At 49.6% G+C, this 15,998-nt stretch overlaps 1 long non-coding RNA gene across 1 annotated transcript; it reads right to left on the bottom strand.

Moving 5' to 3' along the window:
* Positions 1-2,066: 2,066 nt before the first annotated feature.
* Positions 2,067-15,328, bottom strand: LOC133101208 (uncharacterized). The gene is made up of 4 exons (XR_009702602.1): positions 15,216-15,328; positions 12,341-12,499; positions 2,239-2,452; positions 2,067-2,166 (listed from the first exon to the last, which is right to left on the bottom strand). It is a non-coding gene; the product is annotated as an uncharacterized LOC133101208 (long non-coding RNA).
* Between the last annotated feature and the right edge of the window lie 670 nt (positions 15,329-15,998).

Raw genomic sequence — 15,998 nt, 5'->3', positions numbered from 1 at the left:
GAAAGTCTGACACCTGCTACAACATGGATGAACCTTGAGGACATGATGCTCAGTGAAATAAGCCAGTCCCCAAAAGACAAACACTGTGTGATTCTACTTCACTAGGTATCTCAAGCTGTCAAATGCATAGAAATAGAAAGTTGGATGGTGGCTGCCAGGAGCTGGGAGGATGGGGACTGCGGACTTGTGTAATGGATACAGACTTTCAGGTTTGCAAGATGACAAAGTTCTGGAGACCTGTGGCCAACAATGTGAATCGATGAACACTACTGACCTGGACACTTAGAAGTGGTCAAGATGGGAACGTTTATGTCGTGTCTTTTACCACAATTAAGAAATTTTTTTCAAAGAAAACAGCGTGTACTTCCCAGCCCCACCCACTCCAGTGGACCACGGTAGCCCCTCCCCATGCGGCCACCTCACCCCCCGAGTCAAAGTGCCCTGGCCCCCAGCATCCCCCTGCCCAGCCCCACTCCCCAGTGTGCCCTCCCCTCAGGCAGAGCTTCTGGGCTCCTCCTTTTTTTTTTTTTTAATTTATTTTATTTACTTATTTTTGGCTGCGTTGGGTCTTCGTTGCTGCGCGCGGGCTTTCTCTAGGTGCGGCGAGTGGGGGCTACTCTTCGTTGCGGTGCGCGGGCTTCTCATCGCGGAGCACAGGCTCTAGGCGAGCAGGCTTCAGTAGTTGTGGCACGCGGGCTCAGTAGCTGTGGCGCACGGGTTTAGCTGCTCCGTGGCGCGTGGGATCTTCCCGGACCAGGGCTCGAACCCGTGTCCCCTGTGTTGGCAGGCGGATTCTTAATCACTGCGCCACCAGGGAAGCCCTCTCCTCCTCCCTTGACCTGCTCTTCCACCCGCTCACCACGCTGACCCAGGTGAAACTCTAGCTCTCAGAGGACATAGCAGGTTAGGGGGCATCCTTCCTGGCCTCTGCGAGTTGCCCCCATAGCTGCCTCTGTCCCCTGCATAGTCTTGTGCTCGGAAAATTCTTGGCTACAGGTCAGGAGAGACTAACTCCTGGGCAGGCCCTTAATTAATGAATCAGTTCCTTTGACCAGGCCGTAGGTTAAAGTTTTGTTACTCCAAGATTAATCTTTAGTCCAGGGAATTCCCAGTCCCCTTTTTTAATTTGAATTTTTGACATAACTGTACATTCACTTGTGGTTGTAAGAAATAATAGAGATCCCTTGTACGCTTCGTCCAATCTTCTCCAACGTTATAATTCACAGATTTTCACATTTCTATTCAGATTCCCCCATTTTACATGTGCACATTTGTGATTGTGTAGGTTCTGTACCATCTTATCACATGCGTGGGTTCATGTAAACACCACCACAGTCAAGGTACTGAACAGCTCCAACCCCACCTGCTCCTTTATAGCCACCCCACCCTCTGTCCCTAATCCCTGTCCCGTATTTCTAAAATTTTGTCATTTCAAATAAGTTACATGAGTGGAATCATGCAATCTTTGGGACTGGCCTTTTTCACTCAGCCTAATTCCCTGGAGATTCACCCGAGCAAGGATCAGCTGTTGACTCCTTTGTGCCGCTGAGCAGTGTCCAGGGTGAGTGGACCCCGCAGCGTGTTTAACCATTCTCATGTGCAAGGACCTCTGGGCTGATTCCAGGTTTGGCTGTTTTGCAGAGTGGTTGCACCACTTTGCATTCCCACCAGCAATGTATGAGGGATCCAGTTTCTCTGCATTCACACCATCATTTGGTGTTGTCACTGTTTTTAATTTTAGCCACGCTAATAGGTGTGGAGTATAAAGTTTCCTTTAATGCTTTTCTTATGATGACATTAAGTGATCATCAGCTATGATCCCTCTTGGTTTCTTGTACATTTTGTCCTGTGCCTGGGCAGGACCGGAGACCAAATACAAACCCTGTGTCTCTTGCAGTAAACAAAGGATGTTTGTCCACGTTCCCACCAGGGCACCCTGCCTCCCTCCTCTGGGCCCCGAGTCACCTGACTGTGATGAGATGCTCTTCCACGCTGTCCCCTGGGGCCCAGGGATGACAAGGCAGCAGGCAGCAGAGCTTTCTGCTCTGGAGTAGGAGGCGACACCTCCAGTCCTGCACTCTGGGGTTACGGGTACCTCGGGCCGGGGCATGGCCAGCTGCACGGAGCCTGCTCTCTGCGGGATGTTTGTCCTGGTCTCTCTGTTCTCTGGGAAGGAAGGCCTTGTCTTGTGGGGCCCCATCTAGAGCCCCAGCGCCCTCCGCCGCTGTCCCCACTTACCACCCTCGGCTCTCTGGGCTGGGTCCCAGCCCCCAGCATGGTGCCCCCTGCAGGCACTGCTGGCAGCGGACGGTGGGGGTGTGTGATGCTGAGCCCACTGCAGCACCAGCCGAGCCGTGGGGGATGCCTTCTGCCTGCCTCCTGCCCTCCCAGTCTCACGATGTCCCCTGGAGATGTACTGACAGTCCTCACTCAGGGGAGAGCAGGGCAGCAGCTGGGAACAGAAAGGCTGTTGATCATCAATAGGCCACACCTCCCCCCCCCCAGCACTTTGGGGAAATGGAGGCCTCCCTCTCTAGGGGCAAGTGCTCCCTGGGCCCTCGTCCCCAGCTCTCAGTGCCGCCTCCCACCAGTCCTGTAGAACTGGTATGAACGTCCCCACTCGTGCTGGGATGCGGGAAGCCAACACAAGTTTTATTTTGCCCTCTTTTCCTTGGGGGCCACATGGAATCAGGGAGGTGTCGAGCCTCCTGAAGCCAAGTGGGCATCTGGCAGGGAGGTGGGAGGGCACATGGTGAGCCCTGGGGCTGGGGGACGTCATCTCAGCCTAGGCCAGCCAGAGTGGCAGCGCCTGGCTGGCCTAGGATTCCTGATGAGGTCTTCCCCTCTGGACAGGCCTGCCCATGCAGTTCTGAGGCCGGGAGAGGAGGCAGGGCCACCCATCCCTCCTCCCAGCATGCCCGAGGCGAGGGCCGTCAGGAAAGTTGGTCATAGGGAGGCCAGCATTGCTCACATAGCAATTAGGCGCATCACAGCCCCGGAGCAATTGATGGCTCAGAAAGGAGCGCTCAGCTGAGAGCAGTAAGGTCGCGGCCCCAGGGTCACAGGCTCCTTTGGAGTCCTGTGGAAGTCAGCCGCCCAGAGTTCTCAGAGGTCACATGGAAGGTGAAGGCACTGGCATTGGGGGAGGGGGAAGCCGCCTTTCTTTGTGGTTATGGTTTGTGTCCTTTAGAACCTGGCTCTGCACTTCCCGAGGGGCAGATGGGAGTGACTGGAGAACAGCCTCGGGAAGGGCCAGTCCTGGGGGGCCTGTGGAAGGAACCAGAGACAGCACGAACCCCAGGGCACCCAAGGGTCACACGGGGGAAGTGTCTGCAGAGATGTGTTCTGGACTCAGCAGAGCTGGAGGGCGCACATCGGGGTTCATCCGGGTACCCCAGGGATCATGCTCGCCCTCATGCTGGGAATCTCTCCACCTGCAGAAGGGTCAGCACTAGTTTTGGCATTTGGGGTTGGAGGGAGGTGGCGAAGCTGAAAGGAAGGCCCCAGAAGGCAACTGTTAGTAGAGAGAACTCATGATACCGGCCTTGGAAACAGGTCAGGAGGAGGGGCTGAGGTCTCAGAGGCTCTGATGGGGCTCTCTGCGAGAGGCTGGCCAGAGAGGGTCTCAGAGACAAAAATCAGAAGCTCGGCGGCTGCTTGTTCTTTAAAGGAGACAACTTGATTCAGTTTAAAGTCTCTTGAACAGTGACCGCATGTAAAGCATCCTGGAGGCCCAGCTGAGCCCCCGCAGACCCAACCAGTACGGGGCCTCCTGTCTAGGAGGGTGCGGGATGCCTCAACCCACTCATGCTCCTGGACACTGTCCCGGGGAAGAATTGAGGTCCCCTGGGCTGGTCAGTAGGAAGAGTGTGGACCTTACGGGCTGGGGCCCTGGGGCCTCCCCTGACCAGAGTGTCTGGCGCCCTTGGGAGAGGAGCAGGAAGTCAAGCTGGTAAGTGGGTTCCCGTGGGATCTGGCCGGAAGAGAAGTCTGGATGTAAGTCCCAAGACGAGGTCGCAGGATTGGTGCTGGGCTGTGCTTCAGGGGCTAGAAGAGGGTGTAAAGAGAGGAGGGGATGCTGGGCTGAGGAGGTCGGCCTCCGAGATGCTGCTGGAGGGGGTAGCACTGGAGGAGGCGGAGCTGGGGCAGAGGCAGGTTGGGAGTCACTGGCAGAGAAAGGCGGCAGAGGCTCTTTGGCACATTGTGTGGCACCGCACTTTGGCCCTCAGAATCTGCCCTCTCCTTGGTCCCTGCCCTCCTTGCTGGCTCCCTCCGTACAGGGCCCCTCAGAAAGCCCCTCCCCCAATCCCTCTTCTGCAGCTGTCATTGCTCTGTTAGCCACTCTCCCATCTGCCTCTGCCTTAGCTGCCTTTCCACCCCCTACTGGACAGGTTTCTCATACAGGGAGACATTGGAAAGGTGTTCAAGTGATGCAGCATAAACCACATGGTGGTATCACAGACCCCAGGCTGGTAAAGACCAAAAAGCCCAAGCCTGCGAGCCTTGGAGAAGAAGAGGAGGAAAAGGAGCTGAGTCCGCTGCAGACACAAGCCTTCTCCAGTGACATTAGGACATGCCTGTCCCATGATGGAGGTAGTTCTACTCTGGGTAAATGTCCTGGAGAATCCGTGGCACATGTGCCCCAGGAGGTATGTGCCAACACATTTAAAGCAGCACCATTTAATAAGCAGCCAAAAGTTGGAAAGAGCATCAGCAGGAAAAAGGAAAACATTATAGCATTGTCATACATGGAGTACTAGACAGCAATGGAAATGATGAGACTTTTGTTGCATGCAACAGATTCACTGCTTCTCACCAACAGTGGTGGGTGAAAGATGCAAATCACGAGAGAAGGCATCCAGTAGAGCACATCTCAATTCCATCAACTCTTATACCCTAAACCTTAGCCTCTGTTAGGACTCCATTAACAAGTCTCTGTTTTGCAAGGAGCCCCAGAAACCTTCCTTTTTATCCCTGCCACCCTGCTATTTTATCCATCCTCATAAAAAAGGCTTTGGGGTTCCCAGTGAGGGGTCGAGCCAAGGGACCCCTTTTGTCAATCTTGGACTTGATTAATTGGCCTAACTGTTGCCCCAAGTGATTGCTGGTCAGGTATCTCAAGTGTAATTTTTTTCTTCTGGCCTTTAAAATTTTTCTACTTGGGGTAAGTAATGTGGACTTGTTTGGGAGATGAAAGTTTATATAAAAGTGGTGTATCTGAATGTGCTTTATGTAAGATGGCTACTTCTCCTTTTCCTGATTGTACTGTGGGGATAGACATATGTCTCATTGGGAAATGCTTCCTCTGCCTGGTATATAAGACAGGGCAGGGCTTCCCTGGTGGCACAGTGGTTAAGAATCCGCCTGCCAATGCAGGGGACACAGGTTTGAGCCCTGGTCCGGGAAGATCCCACATGCCGCGGAGCAACGAAGCCCGTGTGCCACAACTACTGAGCCTGTGCTCTAGAGCCCGTGCTCTGCAACAAGAGGAGCCACCGCAATGAGAAGCCCGTGCACTGCAAAGAAGAGTAGCCCCTGCTCGCCGCAACTAGAGAAAGCCTGTGTGCAGCAACGAAGACCCAACACAGCCATAAATAAATAAATAAATAAATAAATTTATAAAAAAGACAGGGCATATACATCTGCCTCTTAGGCAATGTTAATTCAAAATACGTAAGGAAATCAATAGGATTACCTGAGCCCATACAGTATGAGGTAAAAACTGGGGGCTAATAAAAGCAATGATGGAGACTTTATTTTGCCCCTAGGGTGAATTGGTCTGACTTTGACCAGAAGTCCAGACCTGAAAGAGGGCCTTTGTTGAATGCCTTGTGCAAACTTTTCAAAGCATGGTACATTGAATCCTAAAGATCTAGAATATAGAAATCTTTTGATTTCCAGTTTAGTTGGGAATATTCTAACTGATATAAAGGAGCAAATTAAAGAAAATGTAGTTGGACAAATCAATCTTTTGATATCATTTAGGTGGCAACCCAGTTCCTTTGGGAATGAAAAGCAACTGTCCTTGTCTTACAAATCTCTACAAATCAGAAATGTAAATACAGCCCATAATGGCCTGAGACTGAGCCAGTTAACTCTATTAGGTAGAGCTTGAAACCAAAGGAGAAAAAAGGGAAAAGAAGTCTTTTAAAACTCAAACTGCTGGAAAGGCTCTCTCATCTAAAATCTAATTCACAGCCTCTTTAAGGATTTGTCAAGGACGAATACAAATCTTAAAATGTTTTCTGCAAATAGTAAAAAGCCTTAGCCACTTGAGAAGATAACTTATTCCAACTGGTATTTATAAACTAGTAAGCTTTATATTGTAATACCTGGTTCATGACTAAGTTTTGAAATGAAGCTATGAGATCTCTGGTTATCTGTTTGTCATATGTATGTTACAGCTATGTCTCTACCTGTGGATGGTGTAACCAGATTGGGTAGAAGTCCCTGGAGAAAGAGAACCGGAAAGACTTTCTTGACATAAGGAAGCCATTTTTTGGCATAAGCCATTTTGTGATCTAAGCCTGGCCACAATGTGTTCCCTTGAACAGGTCTCAGTAATAATGGTCTTAAGGGCGAACTTATCAGACAAGAGAAGTAACGATTGCAAAGATAATGAATCAGGTGTAAAGACTCCCAGTTCTATTTCAATGGTAGAAATTAGCCTAAAGTACTGTCTTGAGCTGTTTTGCAGAATTTAAACCCTCCCCCTAGAGTGCTCAACCACCAGATCAACAGGAACCTAAGGGATGCTGATGTTGCCTTTTCTGACCCTCATGACTTCAATCAGCTAAAGCTTGGACTCTGTCCACTGCCCAAGCCCCCTGCATGAATATGCAGGTACCTTTCGCTTAAAAATTCCCCACTTTTGCTTTTCCGGAAGAAACTGCTTTGGGAAGATCCCCGGTGTTCTCCCTAGTTGCTGCAAGTAGTAAATCCTTCCTTCTTCTCTGTCTAGCTGCTGTACTATGACCTTGCTAATGGTACTAGCTAGCTATATTACTTATACCTTGCCCATTTTATGATTCTTGTTTCTTGTATTACCTGATGGATAACCAGTTCTCTGACAAAATTAATGATGACTCAATGCCTTGAGACAATTAATCACATATGTAGCTCTCTAGAAAATTAATTGTAGTAGTACAACTCTAGATATGGGAAGAAGCAACAAGGGAGAAACATTTCCTGGATCATAATAGACTAGTAAGACAGATGATCCAGAGAAGTTTTAGGTTATTAACAGGGTCTAATCCAGACATAGCACATGAATGGCCTACCAATGGAATCCTCACTTGACCTAGGAATGACACTTCCTAGCACCATGGGACAAATTGGTCGTGAAATGCCTCTCAAACCTTGGTTGAACTTATGACCAAAAAGGGGGTAGACTGTAACCAAAAAAAAAAAAAAAGGAACAGAGTGTCCTTCACCATCCGGTTACACCAAAGGTTAAACTGAAACCCACTGCAGTCGCCCACCAACAGTGTGCCCTCAGGGGAATTCATGATGGAGAAAACAGGATGAGGCATTCTGTGCTTTGGATAAATGAGTCCCTAGACAGTTGAGATGCATACCTCAGGAATAATTCCCACGAGCCATACATAGAAAAGCACTAAAATCATTGAGATATCTGTTCTTCCTGATCAGCACTGATCTTCTACTGAGATGTGTGCTTGACTATGTTTTTTCATAGCCAAAAAAATCGTTATATATATATTGGCTCCTCCTCCATCTCTTCAGAGCAGTTCCTCAGAGCAATCTGAGACAATGTTTCCCAGGCTACAGTCCTCAGTAATGCCCTTGAGTAACACTAAACTCATAACTCTTTGGTTATTTTTTTCTTTAAATTGACAAGTCAAAACTAAACCATATTGCAGATAAAAATCATGATAAGAAAATGATTTTCAAAAAATTCAGTGGTTCCCCTTGGTGGGGAAGGAAGGGATAGGTTGTGTAGGAGAAAGGGCATGGGGTGGGATGGGGAGGACGAAGGCCACATTCTATTTCTTGATTTGGGTGGTGGTTATTTTATTTTATTTTATTTTTAGAAGATAGAATTATATATATGTATATTTAAAAAAATTTTTTTTTGGCTGCGTTGGGTCTTCGTTGCCTCATCTTTCTCTAGCTGCGGTGAGCGGGGGCCACTCTTCGTTGTGGTGCGCGGGCTTCTCATTGCAGTGGCTTCTCTTGTTGCGGAGCACGGGCTCTAGGCACGGGCTTCAGTAGCTGTAGCATGTGGGTTTCAGTAGTTGTGGCACGCAGGCTCAGTAGTTGTGGCTTGCAGGCTCTAGAGTGCAGGCTCGGTAGTTGTGGCCATGGGCTTAGTTGCTCTGTGGCATGTGGGATCTTCCCGGACCAGGGCTTGAACCTGTGTCCTCTGCATTGGCAGGTGGACTCTTAACCACTGTGTCACCAGGGAAGTCCCAACACCCCAATGTTCATAGCAGCATTATTTACAATAGCCAAGACATGGAAGCAACCTAAATATCCATCAACAAATGAATGGATAAAGCAGATGTGGTACATATATACAATGGAATATTACTCAGCCATAAAAAGAATGAAATAATGCCATTTGCAGCAACATGGATGGACCTAGAGATTATCATACTAAGTGAAGTAAGTCAGACAAAGACAAATATCATATGATATCACTTATATGTGGAATCTAAAAAAAAGATACAAATGAACTTACTTACAAAAGAAAAATAGATTCACAGACATAGAAAATGAACTTAGTTACCAAAGGGGAAAGTGAGGGGGAGGGATAAATTAGGAGTTTGGGATTAAGACGTATACACTACTATATATAAAATAGATAAACAACAAGGACTTACTGTATAGCACAGGGAAATATATTCAATATCTTATAATAACCTATAATGGAAACGAATCTGAAAAAGAATATATACATATATTTATGTAAAATGTAATGTATATAATACATATATATAACTGAATCACTTTGCTTTACACCTGAACCTAACACAACATTGTAAATCAACTACACTTCAATTTAAAAAAAAATGTATTAAAAAAATTAAATAAACAATAGTACTGGGGCTTCCCTGGTGGCGCAGTGGTTAAGAATCTGCCTGCTGGGCTTCCCTGGTGGCAGAGTGGTTAAGAATCCGCCTGCCAATGCAGAGGACACGGATTTGAGCCCTGGTCCAGGAAGATCCCACATGCCACAGAGCAACTAAGCCTGTGCGCCACAACTACTGAGCCTGCGCGCCTAGAGCCCATGCTCCACAACAAGAGAAGCCACTGCAATGAGAAGCCCGCGCACTGCAACGAAGAGTAGCCCCCGCTCACCGCAACTAGAGAAAGCCCGCACGCAGCAACGAAGACCCAACGCAGCCAAAAATAAATAAAATTAAACAAAACAAAACAAAACAATAGTACTGATCTTGGAGAGGCAGCAGTGAGTGGTGGCGTGAAGTGAGATCTTAGTTCCCTGCTCAGGAATTGAACCTGGGTAGCCTGGATGAAATCCAGGAATCCTAGCCACTAGACCAGCATAGGGCTAGAGGCTAGAGGCAAATTTTCCCTGGCTCTTGCCGCCAGTGCAAAATGCATTTCTCAAGGAGTCCAAAACTAAAAAACAGGTACAAAGTTTATTATTAGAGATACAGCACAACAGCACAACGAGTGGGAGAGCACACAGAGAAACAGTTTGTTTAGTTAAGACAGAAGCAAGGCAGAGATGCACACCCGGAGAGCAAGGGTGTGGGCGTCCTCCCTAACGAGGAGGAGCGCAGTGAAGAGGCAGTTAAGTCATTTCTATAGGGCAGTTCTTCCAGGTCTATGTTTACCTTTGGCCAATTATCTGGTTTCTTTTCCACACCTGACCTGCGCTAGGACACTCCCCAACACACACGCGCAACTTTTTCCCAAGAGGGATTCCAGCCCAGAGGCCTATGGGACGGCCTTGGCATCACGTATTATGGGGTGGTGCCCCCTCCTTTTTGCCCAACGAGTGTTTCTGCGCAAGTGCAATGTCTCCCTTGCCCCAAGGATGGGAAATATATGACCTCTTGATCTTTACTCAAATAGGGTTTAGCCCCTCTCTGTTCCTGCCACGACTGTTAAAGTGTCCACAGGAGACAAAGCCGTGCTATTTACCCTGTTTCTGTTGTTATTTCTATTTCAAAGTGCAAACAGGAGGCTGGTTGTAAATATCTAACCTGGAGCCCACCTATCTCCTGTCTCAGGAAATGCAAACAGGAGGCTAGTTGCAAGTGTCCCGCCTGATGCCCATCTTTTTCTCACCCCAAGAAATGTAAACAGGAGGCCAGTTGTAAACACCTAGCCTGGAGCCCATCTATCTCCTGCCTCAGTACAAGTAAGCTTGTGGCCATGGCAAACACTCATTAAGGTGATACATGAGGAATTCCCTGGTGGTCCAGGGGTTAGGACTTGGCGCTTTCACTGCCGGGACCCAGGTTTGATCCCTAGTCAGGGAACTAAGATCCCGCAAGCTATGTAGTGTGGGGGCGGGGGGGGGAAAAGGTGATATATGAAAAGCTTTAGCTTTGAGAAATGTTGATTGAAAGAACTCAGCAGATTTTGAGCCTGGGCTCATTCAATTTCCACCACTTATTATGGGTATTCTCCGGTACCTAACCTCTTCAAGTCTTAATTCCTTCATCTGCAAAATGGGAAAAATAATAGTACCTGTGTCACAGGGCTGTTAGCATGGGGCCTGGTGCAGAGGCAATTCTGGAGGTGGGGTAGGGGTGAAACCCTAACCTTAAGGCAGGACTTAATATCCTTAAGGCATGTTTGCAAGTTGAGTGTTTGAAAGCCAAACAAATGGCCAAATATTAAAGCAGTTCATTTCCAGAAAACAAATATTTTACAATTCCTAATCAAGGTCTGTGTAGACTGTTTCCCTCTGGCCCATTCCACCTACCAGGGAGGAACGTCCCGGCACTTCCCTTCCACAGGGGAACTTGGGTCAGGTGCCTGGGGTGGGGAGAGGAAAGGGGACCGCTCTACCGCCAAAGCAGGAGACAGACCAGCCCCCGCTCTCACACAGTTCCTGGGGAGGACTCTCAATGACTGTGGAGCCCCGTATGCAGTACTGAGCTCTGGCTCAGCCTGTCAGAGGCTGGGGTACAGCAGAGCCCTGGGCGGAAGGGAGGCTCAGCCAGGCAGTTGGCAGAGGCCAGGCCTCTGCTCTGTCCTGGGGTGCTAGTATGGTAGTAGCTGTTGCATATGAAAGACAACTCCCAGGCCGAAAGGTGGTTTGGGCATCAATATATAATGTGTGGAAATGAAAGCCTAAGAAAGTCAAGAGCCTCCCAGGGAATTCCCTGGCGGTCCAGTAGTTGGAATCCCTGGTCGGGGAACTAAGATCCCACAAGCTGCAAGGTGCAGCACCCCCCCAAAAAAAGTCAAGAGCCTCCTGTAACTCAGGAGTGAAAATAATTTCACGTCTATTTTGTATCATAAGAACGAGGAGGGCAATTTTATTCCAACAGTACTTTGTGTAGTTTGAAAATCTATTAAAGTAAAATATGCTAAAGGAGAGTTTTTGTTTCATGTTCTATTTTGCACTTCAGTTTCTGTTGCTTTTTCAGTATTTGGCTGACTGCTTTCCAGAACTGAGCAAGGTACAATTCAAGAACGTTAAAGAATCAATGCAATTCATGAACCTGGTTAAGTAAAATAACTTTTTAAGGCACTTCCCTGGCGGTCCAGTGGTTAAGACTCAGCACTTGCACTGCAGGGGGCACAGGTATGGTCCCTGGTCGGGGAACCAAGATCCCACATGCTGCACGGTGTGGCCAAAAAATAATAATAAATAGTAACTTTAAAAAGTGAAATATTTAAATGTATTTCCCCCCTAAAGTGGCTTCCTACATATTAAAAAAAAAATCCCCAAACCACAAAAACCCATAAAAAGACAAGGTTCAAAGAGATTATCCTGTCATACTAAGTTATGTGCAAGTGCTGAAGGCACCCTCCTCCATCTCCAGAGCCTTCTTTGTTGTGAAAGGCATCTTCCTCCTTCCATTCACCAGGCCTCAAATCTTTAATCTGCTTCAACACCTAACCCACCCCCCCAACTCCAAATAACCCTGAAATCCGGGATTCAGACCCACGAACTCCTCCAGGAAGGGCCTGAGGCTCAGCTCTTCTGTGGAGCTGCCACACCTGGGCCGGCAGCCTCACCTGCAGGACCGCCCTTCCCTGGGCCAGGCGGCTGCTTCCTGCCTGGCTGGCCCCTCACCCTGGACACCCAAGCCTGGGCTCAGACACAGAATAAACAAGGCCCCTTAGGGGCTCCACTGAGGCAACCGGGACTCGTCACCCCCAAGACCGTTACCTGAGTCTTTAAGAAAAAAACCTTAGGCAGCATTTTAGCTGAGTGGGAATATCAGGTCGTGTCAGCAGGAATTTATCTTAGTTGCTGGAATAATGGACTGTTTCATACACCCATTGCTGAGTGTACAAGAAGCCTTTTAAACCAATTGTAGATCCATTCCTGCTAAGCAAAAAGAAAGAAAAAAAGGGGAAAAAAATTTTTTTTTAGTTTTAGTTTTGATTTTTATCCAAGTTATACATTAATGTAGTTTAAAGTATCAAATAGACCCATAAGGTTTGTTACAATAAAACAAAACAGCAGGTTCCTGTCTCCCTCACTGCAGTTTCCCATCTCCGAGGCAACCATTTTCCTCCTCTTAGATTTTAATTTTGATATTTACCATTGTTTCTAAATCACATACTTCTTCATTTTTCAATTTTAAGCTATATTTATTGATATATTCTATTGATATTCTGCATTTTATGGTTGCGTAATGAACCATCCCAAAACAAACTTAAACACAATAGTTTCTTTGATCACAAACTTGCGATTTGGGCAGGGCTTGAAGGGAACACCTTGCTTTACTCTGGGACACTTTAGCCGGGGTGGCTGGGCAGGACAAGGGGCCAGAACAGGTAGGGTCCTTGAAACCAAGTCCCCCTAAAACTGAGTTCCGCTGCTGAGTTTATGATGAACGTCTCTATCCAAAACTTTATTCCCTTTCTCATCCTGTCCCTGTCCCCCTCAGGATTGAGGAGGATCAAGAAAAATGGGGAACTGAAACTGAGCAGGACCCACGAGGCCTTTCTGGGTACAAAAGCCCCGCTGTGTCCCCCATTTCTTGTTTGTAGGAAAAAAGTCTCCTAGGCCTTCCCTGAGTTCCAAAGAACAGACACAAGTGGCTGCTAATTAGAGAAGTGAGGGAATGCAGAAACAGAGGAAAGCAGTCAAGCAAGAAAAGTAAGAACAGCTTAAACAATAGAGTCACAGGACATCTAGTTTCTTCTCAAGGATTATACATAACAATCTGACACAAATCTTTGAGGTGTTCTGCAGGAATGAAGACCCTCCCACCCAGGTGGACAATGGTAACTACATACTGACCACAAGCACTTAGACCCCAGACTGGCTGGAACCAGAAGGTTGATGCTTAAGATTCCTGAAATAGCACCCGGACCACCAACCAATCAGAAGAAAGTCCACAATCTGATCCTGTACCTCCAAACCCTCACCCTGTATTGCTGCCTTTAAAACTCCTTCCCTGAAAGCCATCAGGGAGTTTGGGTCTTTTGAGCATGAGTTGCCCTTTCTCCTTGGTTGGCACCTGAAAAAAACTTTACTACAACCAATGTCAGTAGATGGGCTTTGCTGATTGCTGCGGGAGGGCACCCAAGATCCCTTTGGTAACATCCTGAGGCTTCAGGAAGACTCCTATCTTGGTTGCAAAGGAAAGAAACCAAGTGTGAAGTAGCTTTAGGGGGAAGGGAATTGATGGAAAGGCTCCTCATGGTACGTGAACTACCACAAGGCAGAAAAGCCCACCACACGGGGGCGCCTCTGGGTCTCCTGGGGTGCGGGAAACCCAGTGCCTCCGAGGCTCTCGGTCTCGGAAGGCCTTCTCTGAGGCCACTTCCCTTCCTCCTGGTGTACACTGCTTCCTTCACAGTGACTTTCTGGAAACATGAGCTTCTATGTCTTGCAAACTACCATCCTGGGGAGAGAGTGACACCCTCTCCCAATTTTAGTTAGGAGAGACCCCAGGAAAGAATGGGCCAGGTGCCCACGCCAGGTCCCATCAGAGATGTTGTGGTACAGAATGGTGGCTCCTGGGGACCCACGCAGGTGGGAGGGATGGGCTAGAAGCTGGGGAGTAGGTCCCATAAAGAGATGGGGCCCCTGGGAAAACAACCCCAGAGGCCCTTTGGCCCCGTTCACCAACCAAGCCCACTCCTGCCTTCGGGCTGTGCCCACAAGTAGCCCCGGGCGGTTCCTGGACGTCTCTGCATCTACGCCCCCTCCTCAGCACCACTTTTCCTCCGCTGCCGTCAACACCTCCCCCACCACCTGCCACACTAGAAACGTGACTTCCCCTCCTGACCATAAGCTCCCAGAGGACACGGCACATCGAAGGCACTCACTGCTGTTGATAAATGAGTGAAGGACAAAGGTCGTATCCCATCATGGCCCTGATGAGAATCCCCCCGGGGCTCTGACGGCCCACAGCACACAGTGCATGCTCTCTGGCTGCCATAAGGGTCAGTGGGGATCTACCCCGTTCCTACCTCGCCAGCACCTCCTTGCCCGTCCTCTGGGCACCCTCTGATCCTAGTGACCTCCACCCTTCACGGCTCATGTCAGGAATCTCCGAACCTCAGTTTCTTTGCCCATGTGGGCTGGCTGCGGGTGCTTTCTTCTTCTGAGCACCCACCCTTCACGGCTGGGAACACACACTCCAGCCTCTGAACTTCGCTAGAACCTTGTCCTGCAGTGACATCATTTGCGTCTACGTCTCCCTCCCCCATGGCGACCCGAGGTGGCTCCTTGAGGACACATGCAGGTGCTCTGGGACAGCTGAAGGAACGACCACGGCTTCCTTTTTGACAAGATTTGGGTCTCGTCACCCCCTTTAACATCAGTCACCCGAGTGAGGGACCATAGGGGGCTGTCTCCCTCATTGGACCATGGATGTGTGTCTGGACAGTGCCCTGCACGTGGATGGTGTCAAGGACACCTGCTGAGTGAGCGATGCAGATGAAGGACGCAGATGGCGTTGGGGGGAAGAGCGCTGGGCCATTTGCTCTGAGCCCACAGGCAGGGCGTTTGGGGGAGGGCAGGTGCCTGAACCCTGGACCTGGCTGGGCAAAGTCTGGCTGTGTCACTGTGGCCAGAGACCTACCTCCTTTCTGGGTGCAGTTCCCCCTTCCGTCAAATGGGGTGGAGGTGCTGGGGCTGCTATGGGTCCCGCAGCTCTAGGGCCATTACGGCGAGGCCAGCCTCTGCTTCCCCAGCAAGTCCAGGCAGCAACGGTCTTCCTTGCTGACCAAGCTGGCTACGATTCACCACGGTCTGGGGCGCTGGGGCCGTGAGGAAGGGTGTCCAGCCTGCGTCCATGCTACCCGAGAGAGGGCCCAGCACGCTGACCCACCACCATCCTGAGGGCGCCCCTCCGTGGGGCTCTGCTCTGCCCTCAGCTCCCAGGCTCCACGGGAGGCCCTGGGGGACAGCGCGAGGAGAAAGGGGCTGCTTCTCCTCAGAGGGTGGGTAGGTGAGAGGATGAGGACAGGGCCGAGATGTCCGGCCCTGGGGCTCGCACTGTCAGGCGGCCCAGGCTGCAGAAGCACCCAGAAACCTCCTCATCCAAATACCAAACCACCGGACCCTCACCATTTCCCTTCCAGATACCTGGCTCTAGAAGGCTCTGGGGCAGGAGCAGAGAGGGAACGGTGGCCTCTGGGACGTCTTGGGGGTGGCAGGATGGACAGACCGAAGGCTGGTCAAGGTGCTGGAGGAGGAGAGAAGGGAACTCAGGGCAGGGACAGTGATGTGTCTTTGGTCCCCCTCTGGCACCTGGCCCAGTGCTGGGGGGATGTGAGCCACGGCCGGCCGGTGGCCGAGACCGAGGCAGCCAGGCCCTGTCACCACTCCAGCCACGGCGAAGCCCTCCTACAAGGTGCTCCAT

Source organism: Eubalaena glacialis, chromosome 1 (genome assembly GCF_028564815.1).
Source record: "Eubalaena glacialis isolate mEubGla1 chromosome 1, mEubGla1.1.hap2.+ XY, whole genome shotgun sequence".
In the NCBI taxonomy this organism is placed as follows: domain Eukaryota; kingdom Metazoa; phylum Chordata; class Mammalia; order Artiodactyla; family Balaenidae; genus Eubalaena; species Eubalaena glacialis.
This window is presented reverse-complemented; position numbering and strand designations above follow the sequence as displayed.